The 23,364-nt window shown below is 39.0% G+C and overlaps 1 protein-coding gene across 1 annotated transcript in view; it reads left to right on the top strand.

Moving 5' to 3' along the window:
* dpp10 (dipeptidyl peptidase like 10) overlaps positions 1-23,364 on the top strand; it is a gene marked incomplete at its 3' end in the record, with an annotated part of 154,728 nt that overhangs the window by 56,415 nt on the left and 74,949 nt on the right. The window lies entirely within an intron of this gene.

The following is a 23,364-nucleotide window of genomic DNA, read 5'->3' on the forward strand; positions in this document are numbered from 1 at the left end:
ATAAGTTAATAGTTAATGAGAACCTAATGAGGTGTTATAATATGCTTATTAACATTGTTATGTGTTAATGAGACCATATACAGTAAGTGTTAATAAGATCATAAACATGTTCATTGTTAGATTATAGTACAATAATTATAAGAAACACATTATTATACATTTATTAACAGTTAATGAGTCACTCATTAATAGTTAACTATGTAGTTATTAGCAGTTAACAATGCTTTTATGCATCTACCATATCTAAAGCAAGAATGCCTTGTTGGGCGTAATACATCCTTTATAATGCACTTATTAATATTTTTTAAAGCTATGTAAAGAAAGAATGAGGGCTGGAATCCAACCTGGGCCTATGTGATAAGGACTCATACATGTTGTGCATGCCCTACCAGGTGAGGCACCCAATGCACTAATCAACAGTATAACAACTATATTCACATCTCTCATTTGGTATGAGTACAGCTTTAATATACCGCTGTTGGCTTATTTACAACCTGTCTGATCTGACCTGCTGTGGCCACCATGTACCCAGATCTCAGCAATTAACTTGTTGAGTGCAAGGAATGTTTGCCAAACCTAGAAAAATAAGACCCACGTTGACCGAGCTACTTTTAAACCTTGACAGGGTGTTAGAATAAACCTCAGAGCTGTGGGTACTGTTCTGTCACTGACAGTTGGTGTTCAGCTACTGTCGACTCACTGTCTCATACTGCAGTTAACATCCTGAGGCTGGAATAGTCCTTAATGGCCGTCATCACAATGGCAACAGCTCTTAAATTTTCCAATTCACACCAGGCTATGTGTTTTACTCAAACTTGAGATGTCTGTAAATGTGCTTTCCATTTTTACCTGCCCTATCAAGACAGTCTACTCTTTGGGATACATCACCATGGACACTAACAAAAGTGACAGCTTAAAATGTTACATTAATAGAGGGCAATATGTTTGAAAATGGAGGCTACCGTGGTGTATTTTGTTCCATTTTTTTTGCCTGCAAGGACATAAACATTATTCAATTATTATTTGAGAAGCTGATGCCAGTTCATTCACACAATGATCCTCCTTCCACATGCACCACTCACACACTCCTCCATATACTTCATTGTTGTCTTGTTGTCTACAATATGTTGGCCTGGCAGTTATCTGAAAGTGCATTCATTACTATGCTTTACAGAATTCTGGAGTCAGCAAACACATGTTGAGCAGCTGAACTATAACAGAAGAGTTGCTAACAGTGCAACCAAACAAACTTATGTTATAGGTAATCAGGGGTAGGCAATTTGACTCCAGAGCAGGACTGGCAGTACTTACTGGCAGGCTTACTTTCTTAAGTAACAAAGGCAGAAATAGCTTGACAATCTTATATTTTTGCCGAATACCTTAGGGAGGAGTATGGTGTGACTTTGACACTGGAGACAGCATTAGTGTATTTAACCATGACCCAATTTCCCATTACTTTAAGGTTACTGTACAGCCACAATACCATGTTAACGTTTTAGACAGAAGGAGAGATTTGGGAATGGCAGTCTTATCAGTTAGGTAGGCTTCTTGTGTGGGTACTCCTTTCCTTTTGCCATTGCTTCCCTCGGCGATGAATATGTTGTTGATTTGCTTTGCAACAACTCCTAGCCAGTGTTTTCCGCTGCTGTCCCTCTATGATTTTAAACTGCAGAGTAACGTTAGACAACCTGCTTCCTGTTATTACCTGCACAAGCATTCCCAATAGTCACATAATATGATCTCAGGCATGTTAATACGCATGTAGAATATTTCTGATTCGGAGCTTAGATGCATAGATCATGTCCACACATCTCTGCCTGTGTGTAGGCAGCAGCTCCTGGACCGGGGCGGCTGTGGCTCAGAGGTAGAGTTCAAAGACTCTGAACCCCGAATTGCTCCTCGTGCTGTGTGTGAATGTGGTGTGATTGGTTAGATTAGATGGTATGTAGATGTCCATTGCCATCAGTGTGAATGTCTTTGTGAATGGGTGAATGTGACAAGTAGTGTGAAAGCGCCTTGAGAAAGGTGCAATGTAAGTACAAGTCCATTTACCACTGACATTTTTCCTGTGATTCGAACACATTCAAAAACTATTCTTAAAAAATATCCTAAAATCTGTAATTGAACCAGACATGGTACTACTTAGTGTGGTTTCATGGAGAAGCTGTTGTGTCTGGTTGCAGTGTGATTCTAGTCATAATCCACTTTGCTCACAAACCTCAGTGTCGCTGTCCCCTTGGGTCATATGGGGCAATGCATTATGGAGTGAGATTCATATCCCATCTATAACCTACACCATCCTGCAATAGGGCTGTGACATTTCACTTCATTAAGCCCTCAGTACATTTGATGTTCCATCTCAGACACAGGGTCAGTGTGAAAGGATGACGGTTGATGATGAATTAAACATGGCGGGCTTAAATATAGACTTCTTGGGACAAAGGAGGCAGTATAGTGTCTCATTCCCAACATTCTCACATCCTCTGACATCACTGCCTGACTGGCAGCTGATGGTGATGCCTTTTAAATGTTTCAGTTGACAAATACCTTAAAGCATAAGTCTAATTTTCTGTAATTCTCTCAACAAATCCCATAAAAAGACGAACACCAATAATGAATTGATATTCTGACGAGGACCGTGTGTGTGTATGTGTGTGTGTGTGTGTGTGTGTGTATATGTGTCCAATCCCTGATATATTTTACCATGAAGACGCACTGTAGTTTTGTTTTTACTCAATACTGCACATGCTGCCGTGTAAATAATTTAATTCAATTTTATTTATAGTGCCAAATCATAACAAAAGTTTTCTCAAGACCCTTTGCAAATAAGACCACATGACTTATCAATAATTTACATAGACCCAACAGTTCCCCGATGAGCAGCAACAATTCACATTATCTTTAATAATAATAATTATTATATCCATTGTATACAGTATCAATCCAGGAATTGTGTGCACACAGTGGTGACAATAACATCGGACAGACCCAGCACTGTGGAGGACGGACATCCGTCTGCACCGGTTGGGGAGGAAGAAAAGGAGAGAGAAAGAGAGAACAGACAGACAGACAGACTGATAGAGACAAAGACAGAAAAACAGTCCCAGAGTTGCAAGTAACCACAAAAGTAACAGTAACTATAATAATATCTATAGTAATGTGAATATGACTTATATGTTACGGTAGTTAATATAGCAGAATAGTAGAAACAAGTATAGCTAAGTTGATGGATTATGATAATGATAATTATCGTGGTTAATATGATCAATGATATCAGTAGTAGTAATAACAGCTGTGATACAATGAGAAATATGACTGATAAGCCCCAAAGGTGTGAGGGCCTGTTCAACGCTACTCGCAGCTTTAATTTCAAGTAGTGTTTCTCTCCACCAAATACTGACTTTTGTTTTAGCTGTGTTTGGACTTGAAATCGGGTGGGTCATCACAATGGGCAAAGACAAATATGAACGCCTGAATACACATTAATGTTATATATATATGTGTGTGTATGTCATAATTTCTAAACTATGTAAATCAAACATTTTTTTCTGATTCAGAGCTTGATTAGATAAAATCTGAGGGGGCAGATAAAATCTCCACCCTCTCTGCTCATAGTCCTACTGCAAAACTCCATGGGCTGAGTAGAGGCGCTACATGGCTCTTGCGGGATGCCTGCAGCCGAGTACACAGTTAAATCCAATTGAAGCAGCTACATGGGCCATGGAGGCCATGCGCACCCAAGCTCAGCTCTAGTTTTACATTTTATTTTCCTTCCTCCTTAAGCAGCTATGCAGCCCTCCATCAGGTAAAAAAGACATAGAACTGAGTGAAAAAAAGTACAATCTGTTTACAAATTATTAAGATACATACCTTGTACAAGAGGGCAATGTGAGGCAGCACAGAACAAACTGTATTAAAACTCAACATGCACACAGAGAAGCTGGCAGCAGCCACACGCTGCCGGCGGTGTCTGTGAAGCAGGTAAAAAACCCTGCTGTGCACCATCTCCGTTCCCCATGGAGTTAAACTGTTACACCAAATATCACATTGCAGTTAAACAATGGTCCTACTGAAAAAGCAGGGGGTGCTGCAACACCCTCAGTGCACCATCACTTCCTCCACTAATGCAGGTAACTAATTTCTCAGTGGAATGTTGCTTGACTTTGGCACCACTTTTATCAAAGTTGCTGGGGTGAGCATGGCAACTGGAAAACCAACACGTATATTTATTAATATAAATGTGCACTTTTGTTTTCCTTATTATTGGTCTCCAGACAGATGGTGGCTCTGCTGCAGCAGCTGCGTGTAGCTCAGCTGAAGTCGCTGTGTGGTCCATGAAAGCTTCTACATGATCATAAATGCCCTGACAGGGTGTGTCCTAATGTCAATAGAGCTGTCTAACGTTAGGCAACCTGAATATTATTAAATATCACTAACAGTTCAAGTTAGATGTTGATGCTTTATAAAAACCCAATACATGTACAGTAGACTCCTACTGCTTGGTACCAATGGCATCATGACCAGATAGAATCCATTATAGTACATACAGTTCATAGTGCTGCACATTAAAAAGCTGCAGTGATTCATCTTAGAGCAGGGTCACTTAGTTAGCATTGTCCAAATGACGCTTCATGGGGCATTAGTTGTATTTGTTGATTCCACTAGATGGGGCTCTTGGTTTAAAGAAAAAAAAGATTAATAAGAAGAATCAACAAACTGCAGTTACTCAGTTCCTTTCTATCGGAACACTTTCAGAATATAAAACTTAAATATACTGTAGATTAGACTGCACACTGAGTCATTGTTTGCTATACAGCATGTCTCAGAAACCTTTAAGCACCTCTCAGCCACTTAAGCAAAGAAAAGGTAGCACTTGCTACAAGATTCAGCAGATACCAATTAAAATGAGTCTGTGAAGCATGCCAGACCCACCTGTCTATCTCCAGAAAGTAGCTGTTGCATTCATTGGGTACAATTTAAATAGAAAATACACATAACCAGCACCCAAGCTGCCTCCAGTCATCCACTCTACATGCCATGTTTTTCCCAAAGCCCAGATATTGCAAAGTAAGTGCAAAGCCATGTGCAGAAGAGATTTGTGAGGTTTCATAGAGTGTGTTGAGCTTTCCTTATTTATAGTTCAGTTTGTTGAGAATTGATCTTAAGAAGGATAGAGGGGTATCCCGACAATGAAACAAATACCACATGTTCACATACCTATAAACAAAACAGTAAAGACAGCTGGGTCTGAATTAAACTTAATCTTTGAAAAACAGTTATGCAGTTAATTTAACACTTTCAACAGTGATTCAGTTTGCAGACAAAATTGTCATTGGAGTTGGCTCATGGACATGAGTGAATGTTGTCATAAAGTTAGGTAGTAAGAGCTACAATGTAAGAATAGTAAAACTTACAGTACATTCACCTTTTAAACATCTGGCTATAATTTGTTGGAATGTGACAGCTGGTTTAAAGTAATCATTATTATTCTGTATCTGTACCTGCATTATTCATGACATGCAGTCGATTTGCAGTCTGATAATACTAAAATGCTTTAGTGATGAATTTAGTGAAATTAATTTGATTTACCCACATGGGTCCTGATGATGCTGTTTAATTAGAATAACAAAGGTCACACATTGTGTTCCTAAACCATCCGTTGATACAGTTGACTGAAGAGCGAACCATCTTGTCACTTATGGAAACACCACCACTTGAATGACCGCAGTCCAGGTCAAGATAACGGAGTTAGCATGCTAATCCTGACAACTAGCCTCCGAGGAGAAGTGAGGGCTAGAGGCTAGCTGTCACTCAAGAGGCCACGCCCCTAATTATTCCTAAACTTTAACCTACAATAAAATAAAAACTAGCCTGGTACAAAAAAAATCACCCCCCTCAGTGTTGTCATGGAGATATGACCTAAACATACATACTAGAATGTTGTTTTTTGTACCGGGCCTTAAACAGGTTTAATCACGCTGTGGAAACAGCCTGTTTAACATGGGGGTCAATGAGAAACTACTCTATTGTGTAAACTACTCCTAGCTGACACTCGGAAAACTGCAGTTTTACACACTTCCTTATTGGATCAACCAGGAAGTCGCTGTGGTGGGGGCTTGTGTTAAACCACCATTGTGTGAAAGGCTCTGTCCATTCTCTACTCCACAGCCGTTGGTGCCAAGTTATTTTTTACAGAAGTTTTAACACGGCTGCCACTATGACCAAATTTATTTCAATGGTTAAAATACAGTTTTGCACCTTTCTATATACAGTGTATGAACAAAATATATACAAAAGTATCAATGACCTGTTTAATTAATTAATTAATTCAGTAGTTTGCCTCTGCTGAAACAAATCCTGAATACCTCTAAAAGTCAGTTTCACTGACATGAATTATGTTGATTTAACATAAAAATACTTAGTTTGAATCATTACCTTAAAGTTGGTTCACTGTAGTTTTACATTTCAATATGTGCTGTAAATCCTACACATGGTCTTACTATATTTAGTGAGTTCTGCTGAGGTGACCTCTCGATGAAAGACCTTGAGATAATGGAAATGTTCCTGTTAAAGCCACGGGGGAAGTGCAGAACTGCTGACTGTACGAAACAGTGCAGCTTCCAGGTGCATGTGGCTTTGAACAGGACTTTGCTGCTTCCCTGAGGTAGAGGAGCCCTCACTTTAACGGAAGGACTGGGACCGGTTTAGTAACATTATTTTCAAGAGAAGCTTGTGTGACGTTCAGCTGCTTTTATTGCTGCCATTGTATTAGATGCTGGTTACATTGGGGAAGCTGAGAACGATGTGATCGGGAGGAGAGCAGATAACGATGAAAAACAACTTTGCAGATATTACTGTCAGGGATTCTCTCTCACACACACTGACAAAATAAATGTATGTCTCATCATACATACCCAGAGCAGTAGTGCGTGCACAGCTAAATGGAGCATTCCTAGCTTGCATGTGCAGTGGTGTAAAAGTCAGAAACTTGATGGTGCTTGGCACACAGGAGAGGAGGCTCTTGAAAGCAGATGTCTGCCTTCTTGTACACTATCTGCAGTACTGATAAAAATGAAGCGTGTCATCATTAGTGTGTTGCATGGTTGGTGGAATTTAAACAAGCTGAGATGAAACGGGTATATTAGCTGTAGTGGACAAGGCTAATTCATTCCTGAATGCAAACCAATGAGGTAATTGTAATGTTCTGTTTATTTTAAAAACACATGCACTGTATGTATCACTGAAGCAGCACTGTACTGTGTTAATACTGGAAAATTCAAACCCACTGGCACATGGTGTACACAACCCCAACAAGTCAATTAGAATGATTCAGAAGAGCTTGTTAAATAAGGCTCAGTAATTAATTAAATTGCTTTATTGATGATGTCTAAAAGGTTCGTGTTGCAGAGAAGGTGTAGTGCTAATCTGTCTCGTAATCCTCTAATCTAATCAGAGAATGTTACTCGTTTATTTCTCTGGTGGGAAAAACAATTGAGTCAGAGGCTAGAGGGATTGCAGGGTTGTGATCTAATTTCAGGGACTGTCTGCTCTTATTTTGTCAATCATAGTGCGGTGGTAGAATCAGTATTGGACACAGCTTGTGCTGAGCCACTTTTGGTGATCTCAGCTGACATGACAGGTGTAGAAATTCAGAGTGATGGCAGTGTACTGCAATGTAGTACTACACACTTAACAGGTTGATCATCATAAAAGCCACCATGTAGCGACCTACTTGTAAATTTAACCTTTAAAGTTAATATCTATTAATCGAAGAGCAGAGAATCTGAGTAAGAATCTACTTTTTCAACCGAATGGTTCAAGATTCATCCTCAAGGAAACTACTGTATACAATATATTCACAGGCCAAAGGGCCCTTACTTACAAAATGTTGCTAAAAAAACGTCCAAGTAGTATATTAACCAATCTCATTTGAGCATACTTCAGTTGCATACAAGTAAGTCCGTGTTGAGAGCAAAAGGAGGGGAATGCATGGGCAGTCATGCAATCATAGAACACATGATCTGCCGACTGATGATCAAGCTTTTAATTAGCTTTTTGTTATTATTTAATCTGCATGCATATGCAGATATCTGTTTATGTTTTCGTGGCTCAAATTGCTCAAAAGTATTGGTCCGGAAATCTGCTGGCAACACCAGAAAACCTGAAATATTAGCTGTTGCCACCAGAGGCTAAATTGTTGTCAGACACATAGCCAATGGCTTCTGAGATCGCTAAAAGTAGACACTTTGGGTTTGGGTGTCTTGTTCCTATAGTCAGGGCGGGGGGCCTCTTAAGCTCATGTCCCCAGGGGCCGATTGTCTCATGATCCATCCATGCTTGTGCACATTCCCGCTGCATCTGAAGACTCATGAAGGTCTTCAGGGCATGTTGCCTTCAAAATTGAGAGTAAAAGTTGAAATTCTTGATCTTGGAAACAGCAGTTGGCAAAACACTCTTGCTATGTATTCAGCATTTCACCCAAAAGATAATCTGACTTAAAGTTCCAGAGCTGCTTCTAAATGGGCCTTGTGGTGAGATTGTTTTGCAGTTTGCAGATTCCAAGGTTTAGATTGAATTTTAATACTCAACTTTACAAGAGATGATGATATTTATTCTAGTTTGCACCAGTGTTTGTTTCCTGTGTGTGAATACACAGTTGGGTTTGTATTTGACCTGTAATTGACTGTAAACCACAATTTAGTTGGCCCTACACCATCCGGAATTACTAGTCTAGAGCAGGGAGATTTTTGGGCCAGGAACTCAATTTGGACAGTGGGAAGGACAAGTGAAGTTCCTGAGTTCCTAAAAAGGTTCCTGTGATTGTAATGCTCAAGTCAGTACAGGCAATATGAAGTATGCGTCATTACCATCACTGAACAAAGTTAAAAGATGTGCAAAAATCAACATAATTAATTTATTTTCGCCTTCTGTGTCAGAAATAAAAAGTAAAACATAAAGTAGAAATGAGGACAGTCAGTAGAGGAAATATTTTGCTCTTGCCCCTGATGTAAGTCAACACTGATTTGAAGTGCGTAGACTGCCCACAGCCACATCAGTGTGTCATACAAAATAATGTCCAAAGAAATATTCAGACTCAAGGCCACAGTCGACTAGTGTAGTGCTCATTAACAGCTATTGTGATGAGTGGTTTTTGTATTTATAATGCTGTTGTCTTGTAGCTCTAAATGAGCTCCTGTGTCATTAATCTGCTTTTGCACACATGTTTTATTCATTCTAGCACTGTAGACATCTTCATCATTATTAGCCATACTCTTACCAAGTGTTGTGATGAGACTTAATGTATTGTGGCTTTCATTTGTATCCATAATTCAGAATACATCTATGACCATTGCTGGTATGTTGGATTTTATGGTAGTTAAATAATGAATGAATAAATGAAGAATTGGGTATTGTAATGTGTAATTTTACTGATGGTTTGATGCCTTGCTGTATTCATGCAGTGTATACAATAAGGACTAAGTCTTTGTGATGTCACCCTTTCTGAAGAGCCATTGTGAGGCTCAAAGTGAGCGGATCCCATTGGCTTCAGCCCTCGCCATCTTGGCATTGCAATGCCAAGATGTAGTTGGATAAACACCACCGGTCGACCCCAGTTGAGATACGGAGTTACCCCTAGCTTTTCCAGAAATGGGCAAAGATGTGTAGTGTGTGGATATGGTGGATGTGTGGATGTGTATGGGGCTGGGGTCTGCCAAATAAGCCTACAGTCTATGCTTGCAACCTGTGAGGACACCCACCTGTCAGTCAAAGCAGCCTCCCCTTAAATTATGCAGAACTTTAAGCCTTAGTAAAATTTCTCTACAAAATTCACAACAGTTGTCATGAACAGGGAAATTAGCTTTAGAGACAGAGAAGCAGTTTTTTTGTACCAGGCTGTAAACTTGTTTATTTATGCTGTAAAGTTGGGCATTTTACTTTGGGGCTGTATGGGCATTTGTTCTATTTTGGAGCCAGCCTCAGGTGGTCATTTGATGAACTGCAGTTCTTGGCACTTCCGTGTCATCTTCCATTTTTCAGCGACGGAGAGTTGCTGCTTGGTTGTACAGCATGTGCCCAGCTGTCAATATACAGTATTTATCCATGTACATGCGCTGTTAATGCTTAAAAAAGTAATTCTGTTTTTTGTTCATCAACAAGAAATCTAGTGTCGAAGCAGTGAGCCACAGATGCCATTTAAATGAATGTTTTTAGCACTAGCAGCGGCTGGCACTGAATCCCACTCCAGCACATGCTACCATATTTACTGTCAGCATCTGCAGAACCAAGCACTCGTGTTATATCTTCAACAAGTTGGCTCTGAGTTTGACCAGCTGTGACATTTGGTGAAACCATAGGGACTGCAGACACAGCATTCAAGCATTACACAACCTTTTCTAAATAATTCAGTATGCGCTATGCATATTACATTGTGCTCAGAGTTTCCACTTGGCCCTCAGACTCCACTCCATTGGCTTTGCATCCTCATCAGCCAGTGAAAAGACTTTCTAAAATTCACTTCTCACTGTTTCCAACCCCCCACCTCCCTGTACTTATGAGACAGCTACCAGTAGCTTTAGCTGTGCAGGAAAGTCTGCAAATAAGGGTGAGGAATGATGGTACATTACATGAAATATTGTGGTGGAATGAAAACATGGGGCTAGATTTGCTAGCTACCTTATTGAGCATGTGTGGTATCTGATGGGAAATGTATATACAGTATTTGTGTTATTTTGATGTTTCCAGCTCTAAGTGGACAAAGCAGGATTACTAGTACAAGACACAATTTGAACCACTATTTTGCAAGTAAAATAAAAAGGACATAGTACAGAACTCTGTCCAGGGACTGGGTTTACAAATATAGACTTGCATTGTGGCATAGATCAAACTAACTCAGGGTTGAAGAGGCCGTATTCTGCTATTTTTCAGGGTCATATTTGTATTTTCCGGGTCAGCTCAGTTTGCTATGATTAGTCGGCTGGTTCGCTCTCGCTGTGATTGGTGAACTGTTTTATATGTATGTCAGCAGCTGAAAACACAGTCTATATGGAAGCTAGCCTCGCAACATGCTAATGTTGACCTGGTTAACCTACAAAATAAACACCAAAACAGCATAAAAGTGGCCGAACTTTCAAGATTGAAGTTTGGTTTCAGACAGCCAGTAACAACTACAGATCCATCCTCAGCTTCGGTTTTGAAGTTACAGTCTAACATGAAGTTATTGAAGCCTTGTTTGTAGGTTTACAGTCATTGTGAGGACATTTCAGGCAAAAGTCCCCTAATCTACCAGTTAGCATGGCTCTTTACATTTCAGTAGGTCTTATCAACTAAATACTTTTTCAAATGTTTGCAAACATTTTTATGTTAATGTTTAACATTAGCGACCTGCCACCGCCATGTCTGTAAAAATTACTGCATCGACTGTTCGTCATTAGGTGTCTGTGTGTGTGTGTGTGTGTGTGTGTGTGTGTGTATGTGTTGTGTGTCAGTGCCAATGTATGAATCTTAAGTTGCTGCACATCGACCAAAAGTTGTACCATGTTCTGTTATGTTATAGTCTGTATGTCTGTTATAGAAATGGCATTATAATATTTTGCAAATTTGCTAATAAAGAAGTTTGCACAGAGCTGCAGAACATTACCAGCTGTCTCCTAAAAATGACATTAACATCAGACAAAACTGCATTCTCAATTGAGTTTACAGGAAAATGCATTTTGTCCCAGATTATGTTTGTCTTTGACACATCTCAAATACTTCTCTAATCAAAGTCATAAAAGTATGTGTATAGAGAGTTGGTCTTAACTTAAATTACATTACCTAATACCCAGTGAGATAGAGCCACAGAACGAAGATAAACACCATTCATCAGCTCGGTGGAACGCTCCGTGCAACGCTCCATGCAAAGTATGCAGAACTAAACCTCAAGGTTCTGAAATAATCACTGAAAGCTGCTGTTCCTGGTACGTAAATGTACCCTCTTAATGGGGTCACTGACACACTTACCTGATGAAAAATGATCATCTGTCTGCTGCTCTCTGCTATTTTTACAGGATGTAAGTAATGTTGTCCTTCATGTATTATTTCACGTACCCACAACCCATTCGGGCATACCTGCAATCTGTGCATCACTACCATGAACCAATATTCTTACTTATAATATTGGGTTTCGTAAAAAAATTTCATAAGGTGTTCTTGTTTGGTAATAAGGGTGTTCCACTTCATTCTAAAGGTGTTGGATGTGGTTGAGGTCAAGGCTTTATGCAAGCCAATCAAGTTCTTCTGCACCAAACTAAAAAAAAAGAACAACATTTATTTATGGAGCTGCTTTTGTGTATGGAGAAAAAGGAAAGTGTAACTAAACATGCCAGAAAGTTGAAGCGAATTTGTGTTTTAAACACCATCCAATTTCTGTTGATTGGAACTATAGGAAAGTAGGAAAATGTGGACAGGGGTTTCCATATACTATTGTATCTTAAACCTCCAAATAATTACACAAAATACTAATGCAGAAGGTGAGAGCCATATTTTAGGCACAAGATGACTCCGTTAGCATCCGATATCTAATGTGCCATTATCATTTCTTCACATGATCAAAAATAGGCACACAATTAAGAGATACAAAGCATAATTACGGGCCACTATAGTTAGCACTGAATGCTGCTTTTCCTTATTGCTGCTTCCAGTCAGTGGGCAGAATTAATCTTTAATTTCCTGACAGTTATGTGGGCAGCAGACTGGAGCTGGACAGTTAGAACCCAAATATATCTGCCGTTTTCAGAGGAAAATTACAATATGTCTCGTGGCTCACTGGGTACAAACACTGGAAGGGGGATATAGTTACCTCAGTCTCATTTATTTCTTTAAGAAGTCCTTTGTATGTGTAATTGTGTAACAATTGAATGGGAATAAATACTCACCTGTCAGAGAATTTCAGGGATTATTAATAATTGGGGTTGATAATCTGGGTCAAATGGCTTCTTTTTTTTGTAAAGATAGACATGCTTGTCTCACTTTTTGGTTTTCTGATGACTGCAAGCAACACTGTCAGAAGCAACCATGCTGGGGGTGGTGTACCTGCAGGTTATTACTGGTTCACTTAAAGAAGCAGTGTATGATTAAGGGGGATCTATTGGCAGAAATATTCGTAACTATGCTTTCATTAGTGGGAAATGTTCCTAATAGGGTTGGGCCGTATGTTAAAACATTTTCGGCCAACTACCATCAGCCCAGCACCCAGCACATGACAATTTATTTGCCCATGCATGTGTATGCCCCTCCCCCTCTACCACTGTGCTCCTCCGCTCCCTCCCATCGAGTGCTCGTCAGTGCGTGTGCACCAGATTCCTATGAACATGCCTGTGTCTTCTTTCATCAATACACAGCATGGAGTACACGCTACATGGAGGTAGGCTGGCTAACTCCCTCATAGATAGCAACTGCTAACGTCATTTAGCGTATGCCCAGCTTGAGGCGTGTGTCTGTGATATTGTCACACGCGCAAGCGTGGAGGGGGGATCTGTGGCTCGTGCTGAGTGGACAGGATGATACGGGCGCAGTGGATTTTTGCAAAACAAACAACAAGCTCAAACAAACAACAAAAAACACTGACCAGGGTTAGAAGTAGAGTGACACCTTCTCATGCAGCTCTCCCTCTCCCCTCTCTGTCCCTCCCACCACATAGGCAGAGCCTTCATACAGTCAGTACGACTCATACCTTTCATCCTGATGACATTATAAACACATTAATTATTATCACTGAAATCATGTGTCTATGAGGATACTATCCTGTTTTCTTTGCAAACCTGCGGACCTGCAAAGCTCTTTGAGAGGACATGCTCTGTGATTCAAGGCTGCACAGAAACATGAATTTGAATTAGCCACATCTGTGCGCCTACACAAACCTGTGAATGAATGAATAATAAAATGATCTTGAATCTGTGATTTTCAGATAGCTGAAATGGTAACATAATGTTGAGCTATTAATTTATATTAATAACTATAATTATTTGACGCATTTCCCGCATTTTGGCTGTTTATAATTTCATCTATCTGACAACTACATGTGATACCGGCAACATTCATACATCTCTGAAATGCTTCACTGATATTGACATGTGTTGTGTTGTGTTTGTCAGAGTCTTTTTTCCCCCCACACTCACTTTTAGACAATAAACCTATCAATTACGGTCAAAATCGGTAAAGCCTGCACGGATGCAGCACAGCTGCCAATCCAGATCTGGTAAACACGATGCTAAATGTTGATTTTAATGTTGATTAATCTACAGCCATCAGACATTACCAACTGGAATTTAGGAACTGCCTTCCACACAGTTTTGAAGTTCTTCTCACTGAGAAGCTGCACAGTTGGGTTTAGCCTGTAGCCTTCTGAGAATACCAGTTCATCTCACACATTTATGTTTGTTTGGACTGCAACAGTTGGTGGTGCCATGGCTTCGGCCTTCTGTCCTCATAGCAGGGTAATGCTGCCATCTGAACAAACATTGCAGCTAGGCTGCTTGGCTAAAGGCTAAAGGCTAAGCAGCAGCAAGCCAGCTCTCCCAACTGTTTACGAGGCAAATTTCCGCTTCTTGGACAATAAACTGGACTTTATTTTTATTTCATACTTCATCCCTCTATGCACTGCACTGCCCTCTCTTATCTAGTATAGCCTAACGTGCCCACACATCTGCATTTGTAGAACAGCCAATAGGAAGCTCCCTCTCTCTGAAATGACCTGTGATTGGCCAAAGTCTCAGTTTTATGGGCTTGATGTTGAAGTATGAAAACAGAGCCAAGATGAGTTGTGGAAGTCTAGTTTTCTCTCGGGACACTTGCATTACAATATGATGAAATACACCTCGGCGATATGACCAAAATCTCATATCATGATATAGGTCATTTCATATCCCAATAACGATGTATCAAATTTTCTGTAATATATATAACATTATTATTCCACTGAAACATTCTAGTCTGTGATGTAGTCAAACACGGAGCGAGCGTGTGTCTGGTCTGTAGGCGGGATTGTGTGTGTGTTAGTTAAAGTTGTTTTCTGGCCATTTAATGAAGACAGAAACACAGTTTATGGCCACCTGTAATAACGCAGGCAGGGACTCATTCAGTTCATTTCCTCTTCACACATCCCTCAGCCTGTAAAATGCAAGATTCATGACACAACAAGAGGATACAGCAAAATATGAAACAATAGATATTTTTCTATCGTCATAAGATACATATCGCACAGTCCTATGATGAAACATTAGCAACAGAGATGATTTCATTGTTCATGACCAATACCAGTTACTTTATTTATAACATAATTTTTTAGTTCAGTTCTGTTTCTAACTGAAACACAGTTTTGACCACAGTATAACCTGTTCATAATTATTCTGGCTCACATCAGTGAAGATAACATAAGTCACAATACCTTTTGAGGTGTCCTATTACAGTAATGAATGGCCAGTACGGTCTGATGTTCAGTCCATTCATTACTGATATAGGACACATTGTACGACATAAACCTGCTTATACCATAGTCAGTTGCCAAGACAAGACAATTTACAGTATATCTTCATGTGTTTTGCAATCAAATTCTAAGTTTTTTTTCAAACAACAACTCAGTTTATCTTTTTAACAACTGAGGGTTTGACTGATACCTGGAACGATCATCCCCATCCCATAAGGTTCTTCTGCAATGGAAAACATTCACTGCTCCAGTAAATAGAATGGACTTTAGATAGAACCTGGTAACGGGAGATATTTCTAGTTCGCTCACCCTCACCCATGAGCCAGAAAGCTAACACTAAAATTATGAAGATCCAACAAGATTCAAAGTCAATTACATTGCCAAAAAATAAATATATATATTTTTAACAAAAAGACAAGTTAGCTATCCAGCCATTCCATTGTTATCAAATCAATATCAATATCAATTAATTTAAAACCTAAATTAATTAATATTGATAAAATTTGAACTGACATTTTCACCAGAACTTTACTTAGTAGACGTCTTATATCATGTTTTAATGGACACCCTGCAATCAATCAGAATCAAGTATTCAACCAGACCATGGTATAATAATGGATATCGATGTTATTGATCTGAATTCTTAAATTGAGTTGTTAGGAGCCTGTGTAAAGAAATGGGAAACTGTCATATAACCAACCTGCTTCAAAGACACAAAGAGAAGAAGAAGAGTCTTAAATCAGGGAAACATCATATTTACCTGTCTTAAAATAAGACACACAAAAGCTGCAGTGGTAGTATGTGGCGTGTACAGTGACCCTTACTTAATCCCTCTAAGTTGCAGAGCTAAGCATGGCAGAAGAAAAGCCTAGGCATTTCATTATTCATTGGGTTACAGAAGTAGGACATTACTTATACATTAGAGTCTTAGCTTGTTCTTTTCAGCTACGAACATTTCATTATTTAAGGAGACAAGTGCAGAGCAGTGGAGAGACCTATGGTAATGTTTTAAAGATCACAGGAATGCGTTCCTTTTTTATCAGCTCTACATATTAATTTCTCTCTCATAGGCATGCACTGATTTGATGTTCAACACCACTGGGCATCAAATGAAAATGATTTTAATACTTTAAAGATGACCCTCACTGATCATCAGTGACCAGGGCTCAACACAAACTTTTAAAAGTGGTTGCCACGCTGGCAACCAGGCATCAGCTTCTGGTTGCTGAAACTTGAAAATATGGTCGCCATTTTAAAGTTGCAGTCAGCTACATTTGTTTGATCATATTCACTGAAACCGACACTATGCTCCGATAGAACAACATAAATCATCGGGTTTTAGTAAAAAAAAAAAAACACGCCTTTACGTGCACCTAGAGCCTGTTTGTTTGTTTTGCAAAAATCCATCGCGCCTGTCTCATCCTGTCCACTTTAGCGCAGGGCTGTGTGAGGTCAGACACAGTTCTTTCACACGCCACAGATCCCACCTCCCCCCTTGCACATTTAACAATGCCACATCAAGCTAAGAAAACGCTAAATTATGTTAGCAATTGCTATCTATGAGTTAGCCAGCCTACCTCCGTGTAGCGTGTACTCTATAGCGTTTATCGATGAGAGAAGAAGCGGGCACATTCAAAGGAATCGTGTGCACGCGCACCTGATGAGCACTCGATGGGAGGAGGAGCTCAGTGGTAGAGGGGGAGGGGAATGAGAGATGTAAACATTTGAAATTTAACTGAGTCAACTTGATCTGCCAAACGTTCCAACTGCAGTTTAAGTCACCCAATATTTTGAGTAATTAGGATACTCTGCAGTTATTTCAGTTTAATATTTAAAAAGTGATATAAAAGAACAAGAGTAATGCAAAACAATTTTTGTACTGTTTTATCTTCACATATCCCTAAAAAAAACTATCCAACAAGTCACTGGTTGCTCCGTTCTCTGCCTTTTGATATTTTGGTTTTCCTTACCTTTGTGCTAATTTCCACCACAGATCCATTGGCCTTTCAGAATTAGTCTTGGATTGTGGGTCCCTTAGATGACACCATTTTGGGGTGCCCATTTTGATGTCCCTGTTTTATATATGTTAAAAAGTGTTGGCAACCAAAGGTAAGTGCTAGTTTGTCAAAATGGTTGTCACTCGCCATTGATTGAACAGCATACAACCCATTAAGACTGCAGTAGATTTCTCTTAAGGGACTATATTGTACTCCTTTGTTTTCTTATGTCATTGTTTTTCTATTTTCTGTATGCTGACAAGGTCAGCTGCCACAGCAGAAGGAACTTTGTAGAGCATTGTGGAAACAGGGGAAATATTCCTCAGTGTGAGTGCAGAGTGCCATCCAAACACAGCGTCAGCAGCTGTTTGGGATTAACCAGAGGAGTTCAGTAAAGACAGCTGTGCTACATGGGTCCCTGTGGCATTGGATAACCCCAGACACCAAGAAATGACACACACACACACACACACACACACACACACACACACACACACACACACACACACACACACACACACACACACACACACACACACACACACACACACACACACACACACACACACACACACACACACACACACACACACACACACACACACACACACACACACACACACACACACACACACACACACACACACACACACACACACACACACACACACACAAACTGCATTCTCTGTTTAGACTGCCAGCCAGAGCAGCAGACTTTTGCAGAGAGACTATTAATTTGTTTTTATTTTATTCATTTTTTTAATTATTTTGTTTCATTTCTACCCAACTGTTTCTATGGGCATTTTCAGAAGATGCGATAAAGACTGGTAGAAACTGACAACACTCTTTGATGTTGTGGTACCTCTGTTTCTACCATGTAGAAAGAAAAACATTAATGCCTCACTGTTACTAATTGTTATTGCCTTTACTCCATCAGGAAGCCCCCCAAAAATCATAAAAATAACAGGTGTTGGGGTCTACGTGGATCCTTTTCCCCCTCTCTATCACCATTGTGGCTGATGAATACACCACAGTGTACAGGAGGATCAGAAGAGACAAATTAATTTATAAAAATGAATGTCTCTATGAATATGTTAAAATAAAATTAGAATCCCTTACACTTATCATAACAGACAAAATGACCCTGTACCTTTTAATATTTTCACATGCAATGACTCCTGTTTCATTTTCTGAAAATGTCTGTAATTGTACCGATTACTAATTTCCTGTCATCTTGATACAGGTGTACAGCGCGGCTATTACAAAATGCCCCTCTGTGCTATAGTCTAAATACATGCAGGTTAGGTTATTTGGCGACTCTAAATAGCCTGAAGGTTTGATCATGCGCGTGGACAGTTGTCTGTCTCAATTTGTCAGGGTTGTGATTGACTGGCCACCTGTTCAGAGTAAACCCGCCACCTGCCCAATTTCAGCTGTGATTGGCTGTGACCCTCCACTTATCTGTGACACTCAGGGATAAGTGGATATAGCTAATGGATGGATAGATGAATGGTCTTCTTTCTATTACTCTGCTCATATGTTTGCATCTTTTGTTGTCCAGCTCCACCACCTCAGTTAGTAGTACTGCTTATTAGTACCTGTGTGCTAAACTTTTGCTATTATTGACTTTACTAAAATGTAATGCTCATTTTTATGTTTATTAAAGTGTAATTGCGGCATAAAATCATCCCAGTGTCTTTATCAGCACTTACACTCATCAAATAAGCCACAGAGACAAATTTTTTTGTGTATGAACTATTAACGGAGAAATCCCGGATAGTTGCTAACAGTTAGCTGTTAGCTGTAACCAATTAGCTCAGGGCAGTACGGTGAAGGCATTAAAACGTCTTTTTTAACCACTAATACTGCTGAAAACAGAAAACAAAGCACCAATGGGCTCCTTCCTTTTGGATTGACTTTGGTAATCCACTTGAATGGATTTTACTATGGGAGGAGCTGGTACAGGGGCCAGTAGGTAAGTCTTTAAAAAAACACTCAAAACACTCTTTTAATAAACTCTGGGTTCACTACCTACGTTGTTGGTGCTTTTTTTTTACGCTGGAATAACACTCTAATGGGGAATAGTTCTCTCTGCAGAATCTAGTCACTGCTCAGATTGTTTGACTGTTTCCTCAAACAGCAGAGCATTTTCTGCAAAACATACAGTGCTTAGTGTTAGAGCTGCAGCAAAGACAAATGTGACAAATAATTTTCATTCCTTGAGAATCCTCATTTGGAACTGTCTTTGTCCTGGGGTTCTTCTGCAATGGATGTATACACACTGCCTGTCTGATGTGATGATGTATGTTACAGGGACGGGCACAAAAGGTCAGAAACAGAACAATCACGCTCCTCTATTGCTTTAGATAAAAACATATATTTGGTCATGAACTAAAATATAGGGCAAAGTGACATTTTGTCTATTAGGATTGTGTCTGGGAACCATTAATATGTGAATGAAATTGCATTACAGTCCACTCAGTAGATTTTAAGTATATTTTACTACTGTAAATATTAATTTCTGTAAATTTAAATTTTAGTTTTTTCTAATATATGTTTAGTCTGTGTAGCATTTGTTGTTTGTATATCTGGAGTTTTGTAACAAAAATTATTTCCCCCTTGGATTATTAAAGTATTTCTGATTTCGATTCTGATTTCATAGGTCTGATATCTAGACTAACCATCTGACAGAGATTGCGAATACGCGTGGGGTGAGATAAGGCTGAATTCCTTGGGCAGATCTGATTTAAAGGTTTCTTTTGTTTTAATTGATGGCTAATTGTATTGATGTAGATGTAAACCACTTCTTTACAAATGTTAAAAAAGTTAATCATGTCTTGTTGATGAACATAGTTAATCTTGCTCTGTTAGCAAAAAAATGCACCTCCATGTTTACATCACTGCCTTTTCTATGACATTGCTCTCTTTACCGTTTGTTTACTGTTGCTGCTTAATTCTGACTATTTGGTGCTCTATTTACTCACCTTGAACACTCTTGAAGGACAATCCGTTTCATATGCATATGTACATTTGCAGCCTGATGAGTGATGCTAACCGGTAAAACACAAATAAGGGGACACTTAATTATTGTGTATGTTCTGCCTGAGCCTATGTTAATTACTGGACCTGCTGTACTGGAGAGTTTAGGATTAAGTGCCTAGTGCTCTAGGGAATATTGTTAGTTGTTGGTAATGGAAATGTCTCCATTTTTCATATAATAATTGATTCTGTCTTTTGAAGGGCTCATTGCAAGGATGGAAAATGGCCTAAAAAATATATAATGCAAGTCTGCGGCTAAGGAGCAATGATGATGTAATCGTAAAGAGTGCTGACACTCAGTATGGCTCAGTATAGTTACATGTCCAAGACGCACAAAGAACACTAAATGGCACACAGCACTAATCTCTCACTGACACAAATTCATTGAAGGACCTGCAATGTCAACTGAAACGCACATAGTCAAAAGTAGAACACTGGATTACAGAGAAATTATACTTTCCTATTAGGATAAATCCTGGACTGCTTTGTTATCACATTTTGACAAATCCGTCAAATTCATCATCAGTGGAAATGGCTCAGTTCTGGAAACCATCAAATTAATACATTAAAATGGTTTGTTCCAAAGGTAAGCCGTTTTCTCATATGAACTCTGGACAACGTCCAACGAATCAGGCGTGAACATAGTCTCACACGCAGCACACAACTAGAATGGTCCTTATCGGCATCCTTACCTGTTTACCTGAATCTGGTCGTCTATCCAGTTAGACATTTTCATTCAATCATTTAATGTCCGGTCCAACTGATTTGGATGTTTGCATTCTCACATACAGCTCCTCCAGGTAATGTTTAGATCATTTCAGGTTTGCGGTGAAGGTTTGCCTTCAGGACACTACTCAAGTGTTAGACAAAACCGATGCAATAATACAACTTTATAGATGCATACGTGATAAAAAATAGTTGTGGTTTACATGCTGTGCTTATTTCCTACAAATGAGCATTGAGCAAGTTCCACCAACAGATTTTGTCCTTGAACTTACAAGATGGACATTGACGAATAATATACTTTATTATATATACTATATACTATACTATACTATATACTACGATATATATATATATATATATATATATATATATATATATATATATATATATATATATATATAAACTGTATATATTTACCTGTGTGTGTATATATAATAGTATATCCTCCAGGAACAACTGACCAATGTGAATAAGAGCCTGAAAATATCTTTGGAACACAAAAAAAGGGAAATACATTTCCTAGATGTGAAAATAAGAAAAACAAAGTTGAGTATACTAAAGCAGTCCTAACAAGTTTTTTTATTGTTCGAAGTTGCTGAAAAGACTACTCCAGACTACTCACTCCTTTTAGATTGTACAACTGAATTCAACAAAATACAATGGCCTCAGTGGTGAGATAGATTTTTCATCTTTTCTGTGAAATATCATTTCAAGTTATGGAACTTCATTAGGGTGGTTTTATAGTCAGTATGGGTTCATAGACATGAATAGAAATATGTGGACGAGGTTATCAAATTAATCATTTCTAATGTGTTTATTAGGAAAAGACTATCTTTGCTTAGTAGCAGCATATAGACTTCTTCTTCTTAATCATTTAGTATTACGCAAACAACAACACTTAAGAAAGCAGCCAGCCCACATAAACTTTGAAGGGATAAGGTTAGGGTTACTGTTGGGTAAAAACAGGGTGAAGGTTGCATCTTGTTTCTTAAAAGGTTATAACTTATAAGATAATAGTGTGTTGACGCCTGATCATTGTCATTATGGGAATTACGGCTGTTTGCTCGGAGATGCATCTCACAGCTCTGTTTCTTTCTGAAAGCCTTTCAAAGAAGCAACTCGTTCTTTTTTAAATACTTTTTTTTTTAAGGTGAGGGGGTTACCATTCGTCTCTGAATATCGATCATTCATTGTGCACACATGCCTGCCTGTCATGCATGTTTGATAAAAGTGTCAATAAAAGTGTGCATAGTGTGTTTAAGGTTAACAGCTGGTTGCTCATGGTGCAGCTCACGGCGGCTGTTATCACTATCACAGTGACTGTGACGGGAGGAGGCACAAGTGCCGTCAAGCTCTTGTGCGAGCATGAACCAGACACAGCAGATCTAGAGCAGGTAGTGACATTTGGGAAAGATGATACAGAGAACAGGTACATCTCTGTGCTCCTTGTTTATAGCAGAGAGGTGCTCAAAAGAACTGTTCATGAACATCAAATCAGTATGCTCATTTTGTTATCATGGGTACGATCAACCCTTCTTTCTCCCTTCTATTGATGCTATATCGCTTCCTTGTTTTTGACCATTGATGGAGAACCCCCCTCCCTCTCCATTCATTAGTGTAACATAATGTACTGTAGGTGTGCAAGCTGCTACTGGCAAAATCCCTGATGAAGAGATTTGTGTTTGTCATTTTATGTATACATTGCCATGTAAAATCAAGGCATTTCAATTTTGCACAAACTCTCCAGTGTGCCTTGGATTGCTTTTGACAGAGACTGGCTTTTTATATTTTTTGAGACAATAGTCCACCCATGCAATGAGCCTTCACAAGATGGAATAAGCACAGTACACCTGTAGTATCGGAAAAACAACTTCATATGATCACTTCTTCTACAGATTAAGAGTATGTGATATATTAAACTTTATACTGTACTGTATAATGTATCTAACAGACTGGAAATTAATAGGAAAATAACTACAAATTAGCAGAATCCAGAAAGACACTGAGCCTTTCATTTAACAGCTGTTGAAAGCCCATGTGTGCAATTACCTGGTTTGAATAAATACTCTTTTGTTAAATTTAATTTGGTTGTGTTTAAATGGAAACCCCTTCTGAATATAAACAGAAATGTTTTAAACA

Source organism: Echiichthys vipera (genome assembly GCF_963691815.1).
Source record: "Echiichthys vipera genome assembly, chromosome: 10".
In the NCBI taxonomy this organism is placed as follows: Eukaryota; Metazoa; Chordata; class Actinopteri; order Perciformes; family Trachinidae; genus Echiichthys; species Echiichthys vipera.